The 11,685-nt window shown below is 27.8% G+C and overlaps 1 long non-coding RNA gene across 2 annotated transcripts in view; it reads left to right on the top strand.

Moving 5' to 3' along the window:
* LOC105179755 overlaps positions 1 to 5,209 on the top strand; it is a 10,246-nt gene extending 5,037 nt beyond the window's left edge. For both annotated transcript variants that reach the window (XR_002286382.1, XR_002286383.1), the window contains 6 exons: positions 316 to 1,354; positions 2,055 to 2,277; positions 2,376 to 2,720; positions 3,532 to 3,826; positions 4,517 to 4,593; positions 4,954 to 5,209. This is a non-coding gene — a long non-coding RNA (uncharacterized LOC105179755). The remainder of the gene's footprint in view (positions 1 to 315; positions 1,355 to 2,054; positions 2,278 to 2,375; positions 2,721 to 3,531; positions 3,827 to 4,516; positions 4,594 to 4,953) is intronic.
* Positions 5,210 to 11,685: the final 6,476 nt, after the last annotated feature.

The raw sequence follows: 11,685 nt of genomic DNA on the forward strand, positions 1-11,685 counted from the left end.
CCTGTAATATGCACTTAGGATATCCACGTGTACTAGTATCCTTAAACTCCTGGTGTTTTAAAGATGCAACTTTTCATATTCTCTTGTGCCTTTTCATGGTAATTATATTATAAAACTTTCACTTTGGAAGTGGGGTAACTTTTGTTCCTTTCTTTGCCTTCCACAGAGGTTTGAGATGTTTTCGTTATTTTTTCTTTTGTTTTTAAGTTGAACTAGGCAGTGGCTGGATGGTGGCTCCATCAATATGCACATTGTTTCTCAATTTCAGAGCTTTGTTTAATGAACCAAACTCTTTCCTCTATTTCTTATGTGCAGGCATTGCTATCTGGTGAACCGACTATTGTTGATGCTGCTGCTGCTCTGCTGAAAGCTACAGTTACTAGGAACCCAAAAGCAATGATCCGATTATACAGTACAGGCGCATTTTATTTTGCTCTGGCTTACGCTGGATCTAATCTTCTTTCAATTGCCCAACTCTTCTCAGTGACTCATGTTTATCAAGCTTTTCATGGTGGTGAGGAAGCTGCAGTTTCCTCTTCTCTACCTTTGGCGAAACGAAGTGTTTTGGGCGGCCTCTTACCTGAGTCATTGCTTTATGTACTGGAACGTAGCGGCCCAGTTGCTTTTGCCGCAGCAATGGTTTCTGATTCTGACACTCCTGAGATTATTTGGACACACAAGATGCGAGCAAAATTTGATCCGTCAAGTAGCCCTGAATCTGCAACTGGAGTTTGCTACTTGTCTTTCACCCCAAGCATCTTTTGTTAACATTTAGTATTTACATTCTAAAACATGGTGGTAGTTGAGTCATCCTCAATGCAAATAAGTGCTGCATTTAACTCTCAGTTTTATTTGATTAGGTTCTTCAGCATCTTGGTGATTTCCCTCAGAAATTGTCACAGCATTGTCATTCCTTATATGACTATGCTCCAATGCCACCAGTGACATATCCAGAGCTGAAGGATGAAATGTGGTGTCATCGTTATTATTTCGAAACTTATGTGATGAAATTAGATTTCCTAATTGGCCTATTGTTGAACATGTTGAGTTTTTGCAATCATTGCTAGTAATGTGGAGAGAAGAGTTAACTCGAACGCCAATGGACCTTTCTGAAGAAGAAGCTTGCAAGATACTAGAGATTTCCATTGATGAAGTATCCAGAGACGACGCCCCTAAGAAACCAAGTTTTGAGTCAGTTGAGGAGATACCTAATATATCAAAGCAGATTGAGTATATTGATGAGGAAAAGCTCAAGAGACAGTATAGGAAACTTGCAATGAAGTATCATCCAAACAAAAATCCTGAAGGGAGGGAGAAGTTTCTGGCAGTGCAGAAAGCTTATGAGTGCTTGCAGGTATCCCAAATTCCTTGATCCTGTGTGAGGATCTGTCGTTACTCATAGAAAACGGAAACTATATGATTAAGCTTGAGAAAAAAATAAGATCATATAGACAAGGGATCTTATAAGCTGCCAGATCTTATTTCAAATGAATTAGTCGACTTGTTTAGACGCCGTTTTCACAATTAAGCTGTTTATTTGACTGGTAGAGAGTGCTCTAAAGGTATTTATGCTGTCAAGATGAGCCAAATGCTTTTCTACACATATAAATGGATATCAGTATTGGTTTTAAATATATCTTGGAAATAGGAAGGACACGTGACTATATATATATTTTTACTTCTTAGATATGATACTACCGCAATTTAAGGTGTGGACCAAGAAATAAATTTAAAATATATAAATTTAAGTGGCTTTTGCGGAAGAGTGAAAATGTAAATCATAGGGCTTTCCTATGAGGTTTGGACTACTTACATATGTTTCCCTTTGGTTTTGTTGCGTCCATCTAATATTTCATTCTGCAATCAGTAAACTTCTATATGATCAGCAAAGTTGGACAAAATTCCTAAGTTGAACCCTCATATGAGGGTTTTTATGAGGCATGTCTTTGGCCTTAATGCAATCCTCTCTAATTGTTTGTATTTCTTCATATTTGAGTTCCATGTTTCATATTTTCTTTTTAGTGATCTACTGCTTTCTTATTCCTCTTCCTTAGGTGACCATGCAAGGATTGCAAGGTCCTCAGACTTGGAGGTTGTTGCTTCTCTTAAAGGGCCAGTGTATTCTGTATAGGCGATATGGGAATATATTGATGCCATTCAAATATGCTGGATATCCTATGCTCTTAAGTGCCATTACAGTGGACAAGGATGATAACAATTTTCTTTCCTCTGATCAGCACATCTTCTAGTTGCATCCCCCGAGCTTGTTTGGTTGATGTAAATTCGTCATCTGTAATTTCCATATCATTCTTCTTTAGATAAGTACTTTGTAGATGTACTTTTGCTTATGCTATTTCCACATATTTAACTTTCAGGTGCGAGTCTTCACCATTCAATGGTGAAGAGCTTGTGAGAGATGGTGGAATACCTTTTCTTGCAACCCTCCTTTCCTGTTGCATGTGTGTGGTCCAACCAGCAACTCCTGCCACTGAACCGTCTGCTACTATTGTTGCTAGCATAATGCGAACCTTTTCAGTTTTGAGTCAATTTGAAAGTGCGAGAACTGAGATGCTCGAATTTTCAGGATTAGTTGATGACATTGTTCATTGCACTGAACTTGAGCTTGTTCCTGCTGCTATTGATGCTGCCCTGCAGACCATTGCTCACCTTTCTAGCTCCTCTGAAATTCAAAATTCCCTTTTGAAGGCTGGTGTACTGTGGTAAGATAGATCATTATATTGTTATGATTATGCTTTCATCAGTTTTCTAGCATGAGATTCTAGTCTCTGGAAGTTTGCAGAACACTACTGTTTCTGTTATGGATTTCTTGACTGTCCTTTTATATTTATCGCTTAACCTGGCTCCAAGTGACATATTGCTCAGTGACTTAGCTTTTATTCGTTCATTACTTTTCACTCTTTTGCCCATATAATTCTTCGTAGCTCATATATGGATATTGAATAATGAAATTACCCATATTGGTCTATTTATAATGCTCTTTGTGCTCATGTGGATGACTTTGTTGCTGGCATTTTCTCTGTGTCTGTCTGAGCTTGTATAGAAAACTTATTTGCTTGTGAAGGTGGTCATATTTTTATTTTTTTAAATTGAACAAAATGTTGGAACTCTAGTGTTGAAGATGCTTTGTGGTGACTATTATTTGAATGGCAGAATGTACTTTTTCTACGTGAAGTGTGAAAACTTAAGCTTTATGAACAATGCTTGCGAAGAGAGTCCAACTTTCATTTTAAAATTGAACAAAATCTTGGAACTATTGTGTTGAAGGTACTTTATGGTGACTATTCTTTGAAAGACAAAATTTCTTTATTCTACGGCATTGTGGAAGTTTATGGTTTATGAACATTGTGAACTTGAAGGCCTCTGCATCAGCTGCTATGTGCCTGTTATATCTTAAAAACCACTCCACTGTTGCAAACTGCTTTATGGTCTTTCTCAGGTGGATTATTTTGTTTGAATCCAGGTCCATTTCAAAAACTTGTGGTTTTATAGGGTCACTTTTTGTTTGTTCAGGTACCTTATACCATTGTTGCTCCAATATGATTCGACGGCGGAGGAATCAGATAAGACAGATGCACATGGTGTTGGAACTAGCGTTCAAATAGCAAAAAAATACATGCTGTAAAAGCATCTCATGCCTTGTCAAGGCTTTAGTGGTTTGGTTGACGAGGAGATCCCGACACCCTACAATCAGGCTGCAGCTGATGCCCTTAGAGCTTTACTAACCCCTAAACTTGCAAGCATGCTGAAAAATAAATTAGCAAAAGACCTCCTATTCACATTAAACTCAAACTTGGAGTCCCCTGAGGTAAATGCTGCAGATTTTGCATTTTAACAAAGAAAAAACATATTGGGTGCTACTTGAGCATTGCCTCATCTTCTTGCATCTGTTTCTGCATATTTTCTTTGAATGTTGTGAAACTCTAGAGCACTATAACAGGGCAGGCTTCTTAGCATACCTTTTCTGATATGTAGGCAATACTTGCTTCTTCTTCTTTTGTAAGTACTTTGTTGGTTCTATTAGATGTAGATAACTGAGGGAAAAAAGAGAGGAAAACAATATGTTCATGTTTTTTTTGTTATTAAAAGGCAAATTTACGTCCTTGGATCTTCTTGGCTTTAACTACTTGGTATGTAGTTGTCATGAAGATTCTATAACTGATTCAAGTTTCATTTCTTTTTCTTTTCCCGATTTACTTTTTTACTAGCAAATCCGGGTGTGGTGGTGGAGCATGGATGTTTTCTGGACATTTTGCATTTAAATTTAGAGAACTTAATTATACTTTGAACTGTCTTTTGCACTGGACATAGTATTTAATTCAAAGAATCTCTTGTGGTTTCTCATCTAACATATGTTATGGTACCCGTCGCATGTGCAACTTCTTCAAATTTGTCGTGTAGCCCTCTAATTTATAGTTCTTTCTTTTTCTTTGTTTTTTGGTCTTCCATCTTTCTTTTAAACTCTTCTAACGAAGTTCATCACATAATTTTCTTTCAGTTACATTTGCTATACATGGTGAGAAGACCACAATGATGTTCCCGGAAGTGCTTTAGTATTGGTGTTCCGTGGTGCAGGTAGCTATTCATATGCTATCATATCATTTTTATTATTTGTCCCCCAATGTTTTGTGTTGCTGGGTTCTCATTTTCTTGGATTTTTGACTAATAGGAGCGTATTTCTTCATTGTTTTTGCTGCTCTGATTTAATTTATTTAGTAATAATAGCATTTGTGTTCTACCACCTTGCTTATTTGCTGTTGAAACTATGTTGTTCTCCATTTTCAATTTTCTTTTTTCACAGCATATATAGTCAACTAACATATTGTAGAACTCTTGTAAAGTTAATCTGCCCCTGTGGTAGAGATTGTGTTCTTGCTTGAGTGCTTGGACTCACGTTGTAGTAACTTTTTCCTCGCTTGTACAACTTTTTGACAGCATAAGGATTGGCGGGTGATGAATACAGTTGTTGAACAAAACCTTCCAGCCAAAAGGGTAAGAATAGATTCATCCTCATACACTCTCATTTATTATTTAAAAAGGTATATAATTGAAATAATACATAAGTGGTGTTCACACTTTTATTATGGTATAATATAATAATATATATAACTGTAAATGAAAAGCATAGTAAGTTATTGTGTGTATTATAAATTTGTAAATGATTAGCTATTATATTTCTTCATTTATGACTGTTGTTAAATAATTTTATAATTATTTTTTTTAGTTTTTAATTTATTTGCATAGGATAATGGAGATAGTATTTCTCATTTTTTATGTTTCTTCTTTTTTGTGATGACAATTATATCTCTTTCTTATAATAATAGATTGTTAAATTATGTATAGTAACTTTGTAATTAGTTAATTTATGTAAAATCAAGTTAGTAGTTAAATTCTAACTTGGATGTTATATGATAATTGGATTCCAACGAAAATGGTTTATATGCAAATTATATTGCATAATAAGAATTATTTATGATTTATCATATATTAAAAATTATATGTAATGAGAAAGTCACCATTATTTCATTTATTTTATATTTGTTTCATTTATTAATTAAATTTTTTATTTTATTTGTGTGTTGTGGACAAAAAATGTTTTAAAATTGATGGAACGGATTGGAGTGCTATAAATTAAAATTTTAATTGATTATTTAATTTAAAGATTAATTAAGAATTTAATAATTTAGATATTAAGTGGACCAAATATTTTAATGCAGTATATATGTTAAGTAGTAAGACATCAATTATTTATAGGCTTGTTACACACACACATATATATGTACATATACAATTATATTTGTTGTCATTTTTTATGGTTTAATGATTTTGAATTTTAATGTTTATAAATTTTTACACGTTTGGTTTGAAATTTGACCAAATTCGTAAGAATTTGTAAACGTTAAAGATAAAAAATGACACCAATTGCTAAATAAGTCAAAATTAATTTTTTTATATGTAAATATTTGGAACCACGTGATTAAGACACTTATTTGTACTTTTTGATCTAAAATAATTATTTTTAAAGAAATTGTCTACACGCATATTATATATTATACAATTATATTTTTTTATATTATGTATAATTTACTATAGAAATAAAAAAAATATTTATTTGCGTACTTAGAATAAGAAAATTGAATAATTAATTATACATAAATTGTTTATAATGATGTTAGTATTTTGTGATTTATTATATATTACTAATAATATTTTCATATTATTATATTGTTATACATAGGATACATTATATTTATGGTCTCGTTTTGTTTTATTTTCTGTGTACCAATGTTATAATAGGGCAAATTACATAATTTTGGTTTCTTAATGTTGTCGTATAATAGGACTTTTAAAAAAATCTACATGCCTTATATAATTATATTTGTCATGTCATTTATGAATTTCTTTATATTAGATAGATATTTATTCGCTTTATTAGGCAATAAAAAAAAGAAGAAAATTGAATTTATTGTACAAAATAAATAAATAGTCCATATGGTTAATATATTTGTAATCATAATTGAATTTATTGTATTTATAGTTCTCATGTAGGTTAGGAGTTAGGATATAAAATGATAGTCTTATAACTGATAGTAGAAAATTAAAATTACGTCATTTAATTATATTTTTAATTAAATTTTTGGGGATATGTCATATATATATATAGGATGATGTTAATATATTATATTTTTATTTTTTATAAGCGTAAAATTTTTTATCAATATTTTTGGACCAATTCCTAACAAAAAAGAGTTAAGCCTAAAACAATGAAAGTTTCAGTGGGTAACTTAGAACTTTTTGGAGGAAAATGTAATTTTTTATTTGAAGTTAATCCTAAATTTATTCATTAATTATGTCAAGTTAGTTGCTTATTTTATAAATAAAGTTTTAATGGCAACTTACCTATTTTTTTAAATAATTTTGTTAATTCATAATAATAACTAGTTAATTTTTTATGGACTAGTCTTCATGTACATAATTAACATTAACATTAATGTTTATAAATTTTTATAGATTTGGTTTGAAATTTGACCAAATCCGTAAGAATTTGTAAACATTAGAGATAAAAAATCATATTAGATAAAAAATAGTAGCTTGTGAAAAATATATAATAAAAAAAGTCAAAAATAATTCTATATATAAATATTTGGATCACGTGACCATGACACTTATTTTTACTTCTTGTACTCTAAAAAAAATTAAATTTAAGATAGGATTTTTAAAAAAATTATTTACATGCATATTATATTAAAGGCTGAAATAACGAAATAACAAAATAACTTTTTTCTTTTTTTTTTTATGCACTTCTGTACTAAAAAAAGTAATTAGTTAGACTAAGAATAATACTAAAGTTGTCTACATACATATTATATAATCTTTATTAGATGAAGATCGAATTTGCTAAACAAAATTAAATAAATTGTTTAAGGGTTGTTCCTTGTTTTGTCATTTTTCTTTTAATTGATTTTGTTAACTTATTATATGGGTAGTTATTTTTTTGTACTTGTTGTTGTGGTATTTCTACGTGTATATAATAAATAAATTTTATAATTTAAAAAATAATAATTTGCTAGGTAGTGGTTTTAATAATTAAATGATATCTTTGTGTTAATTTTTAATAGAAAAAAAGTTAGATGGATATGTCAGTTTTCTAATTTTATATGTAAGTTAATATTGATTTAAATTTATTATTTATTGATTTAAATACTCCCCCTATTACTTTAAATTTTGATTTTGAATAACATCAAAAAAAAAAAACTAATTTATTATTTATATTAAAATAAAACTTTAATTTATTAAAAAATTATAATATATGGTCAGCTTATTAATGTATATAACCAAACATTACGAACATATCCTTGTTTTGAATTTTTCACAATACAATTAGTAAATAAAAATTAATTTTTATTTATTTGAAGACAAAATTATTATTTTATTTATTAGAATTTATGGTAAATACTTATTAAAATTACAAGTTCTCTAATTTTTTATTTCTTAATTGTCAAAGTTCATTAAAATATTTTCAATAATAATTTAGTTCAAGTAAAAGTTTTATCTCAAGTTCTATTTAAAAGTTTATTTATTTCATATTAAAATAAATAATTTGAAAATAGGAGAAAGAATATTCCATGTTTTTCAGTTTTTTATTAAATTATGGGCAAAAAGAATATTTATCTGGTTGCGCAGTGGTCTTAAAAATTAAACTTTATAAAACATAATTTTATTTGTATATTATTAAGACAAATAAGAATTATATAAATTTTGAATTTCGTCAGTCATTGAATATTTCTATGTATATTTTTGTACTTAGGATGAATATAGATTATGTATATGAAATGGAGGTAATATTATCATATATTCTTTTATAAGTACAAATATTATTACATGTAGATGTGATTGAGGGGGTAAAATTAAAAATTTGTGTAACATTTTTGCTATCGTCAATATTTTTCATCCAATCCCAATCCTTAACAAAGATGGTCAAATTAGAATTTTTTTTTTTTTTTGAAAACAAGTGTAATTCTCATTTTTAAAAGTGATATAAGTATAATGAACTTTAAATTAATCATTTCTCAATTGTCTTCTTGAATCATATTATATTATATTATTTGAAATATTGAGGTGGATAAGTTATTTGTTCCTTGTTTTGTATTATATTTAGATTTAATGGTGATTTGTTGTTTTCATGACTAGATTTGAATGTAGTCTAATTATTCATAATTTCTTTAATATTATGCTTATATATTCCTATTTGTATTGTAGGTATTAATTAATTTTGTTAAATTTATAATTATAATCATATTATTAATCCAACCATGGGACTACATACCTAACTTAATTTTTCTTTTCTTTTTTCACTTTATGTACTCTAAAAAATAAAATAAAATTAAACTAAAAAATAAATGATAATAGGACTTATAAAGAATCTACATGCATTTTATAATTATATTTGTCTTATTATTTATGAATTACCATTATAATCATTTCATATTATTATATATATATTTATTTGCTTTATTAGGCAATAAAAAAAGGAACAAAATTGAATTTATTGTGTAAAAATAGTCCATGTTTTAGTATATCTGTAATTATATATCATATTTGTGTTTATATATTTTTATGTATATTTATAATTTTCATGTAAAATTAAGAGTTTGGACATAAAATTTTGACCTTAGAAGTGATCTAAAAAATTAGAATTACATCACTCAATTAATATTTTTAGTCATATATATAGAATGAGGTTTATATTATATAATTTTAGGAAAAAATCCAGAGACACCCCTGTAATAGGAATGTTAAAAGAACTCCTTATGAAAATTAAAGTATCAAATACTCCCCCTATGCTATAAAAAGTTAAAAAAAAATCCCTCCGTACAAAATTGGGCCACACGCGCTTAGACTGTAATTTTTCTGTGAAAGTATCTTTTTTTTTAATATTTTTTTCATTCTCTCAATTGTAATATATGTAATATTATATATATATGAATTTAATAATTAAATTATTTATATAATAATTATTTAATTCATTTTTAATAATAATAAAATATTATTTTATATAAAAATTAGTTACTATTTATATAATAAAATATTATTTTGATTAAATTAAAATTAATTATATATATAATTAAAAAAAAGCAGTAGTTGTCGCCCAAGAGGATGATGCCGGTCGGTCAGATCTGGGCAGCCGATGATGCCCAAATGGACGGTTGGGGGAGGAAAGGTCACCGGGAGGAATATATTTTAATAATTATAAATTATATATCTTATGAATTAAAATAATTCTATATTAATAAGCCTAATTTGACCGGTTGACTAGAAGGGGTGTTTTAGTCATTATTTTAAAAAAATAGACTCAAATTGATCAGGGGGCGGTATGGGGGGTGGTCTGATTATTTATTCGTAACATAGGGGTAATTTTTTATATTAAAAATTCATGGGGGAGGATTTTTGATATTTTGTTATATCATAGGGATCAAAATAAATTTAACACTATATTTTTATTTTTATAATGTAAAATTAAAATTTTATCAATATTTTTGGATAATTCTTAATGGATTAAGTGTGAAAGTTTGAATGGTGTGTGTAATTTTAGGACTTTCTGAAGAAAGTGTAATTTCTCATTTTTAAGTTAATGTTGCTTATTATTATATTACTATGTAATTTATTAGACATAGGAAACTACTTCAAATTAGAAGAGGGAGCTTTTGCTGAGTTTTTAAATCACATGGGGATTTTATGTAATTTGGCTCAAATAATTACACTGTCTTTCCTTGAGATCTGGTATAATTACACGTAGATTTCCTGCGGTTTGAAAATTTACATTTACTACTCATAAGGTTTGCTTCTGACTAATAAATTTATCCATCCGTCACTTAAAATTTATAAAAATTGCTAATATTTTTTTAAAAAAAGGATGACAATTATTTTTTGATATTTTGTTATATCGCAGGGATCAAAATGAATTTAACGCTATATTTTTATTTTATAAGTGAAAATTTAAAATTTTATCAATATTTTTGGACAATTCCTAATGGGATTAAGTGTGAAAGTTTGAATGGTGTGTGTAATTTTAGAACTTTTGCAAAAAGTCTTTTTAAGTTAATATTGCTTATTATTATATTACTATGTAATTTATTAGAAAAAGGGAGTGTTTTGCCTATTTTCAAATCAGAAGGGGGGCTTTTGCTGAGTTTTTAAATTACATGGAGGTTTTATGCAATTTGGCTCAAATAATTACACTCTCTTTCTTTGAGATCTGGTATAATTACACGTAGATCTCCTGCGGTTTGATAATTTACATTTGCTTCTGTCTAATAAATTTACCCATCCGTCACTTAAAATTTATAAAAATTGCTAATATTTTTTAAAAAAAAGGATGACAATTCATAGTGGTCTTGATAATTAAACATTATAATCATAAACACAAAAATGTAATAATTATTTGAATTATATAAACATAGTTCTATCTGATAAACTTTAATAATGTCAAAGCGTAAGTGTGAAAAAGTATGACCATAAAACAAACAAATTTATAGTTTATTTTGAATAGAAATAAAGAAGAAAGGGATGATTAGTTTTCTAATTTTATAAATTTTAATTTTTATTATATTTAATGTTATTTGTATTATATTAAAAATTTATAAATTAATTTATTATTTATATTACGATAAAATTTTTACATTTAAAAATTATAATGTGGTTAAAATATATTGAAATATTTAATGAAAATTAATTTTGATTTTTGATTCATTTGACGATAATAGTTCTCTAATTTTATTTTTAAAAAATTGATTTTATTTAGTAGAATGTGGTAAATTACTAAATATGGTAAATATTTATTAAATTAATTTCAAGCCAATTAATAATTCAATTTCAAAATAGTTACTGATATATTAATAATTAATTATAACTAAATTTGTAAAAATTCTCATTTTTTATTTTGAAAAATCTACTATGTAACATAAGAGTCATATCAGATCCAATTATTTTAGGTATAGAATGACTTAAAATACAATAAATATTTTACGGGTAGAGTTTGAGTAAAACATATAAATATATCAATGAACATTTAAGGAGTCTAAATTCAAATGAGATAATACCCACATATTGATAGATTTACGTACTAGACTTAAGTAATAATAATAGTGGCCACACTTGGGCCACAAG

Source organism: Sesamum indicum, unplaced genomic scaffold (genome assembly GCF_000512975.1).
Source record: "Sesamum indicum cultivar Zhongzhi No. 13 unplaced genomic scaffold, S_indicum_v1.0 scaffold00199, whole genome shotgun sequence".
Classification (NCBI taxonomy): Eukaryota; Viridiplantae; Streptophyta; class Magnoliopsida; order Lamiales; family Pedaliaceae; genus Sesamum; species Sesamum indicum.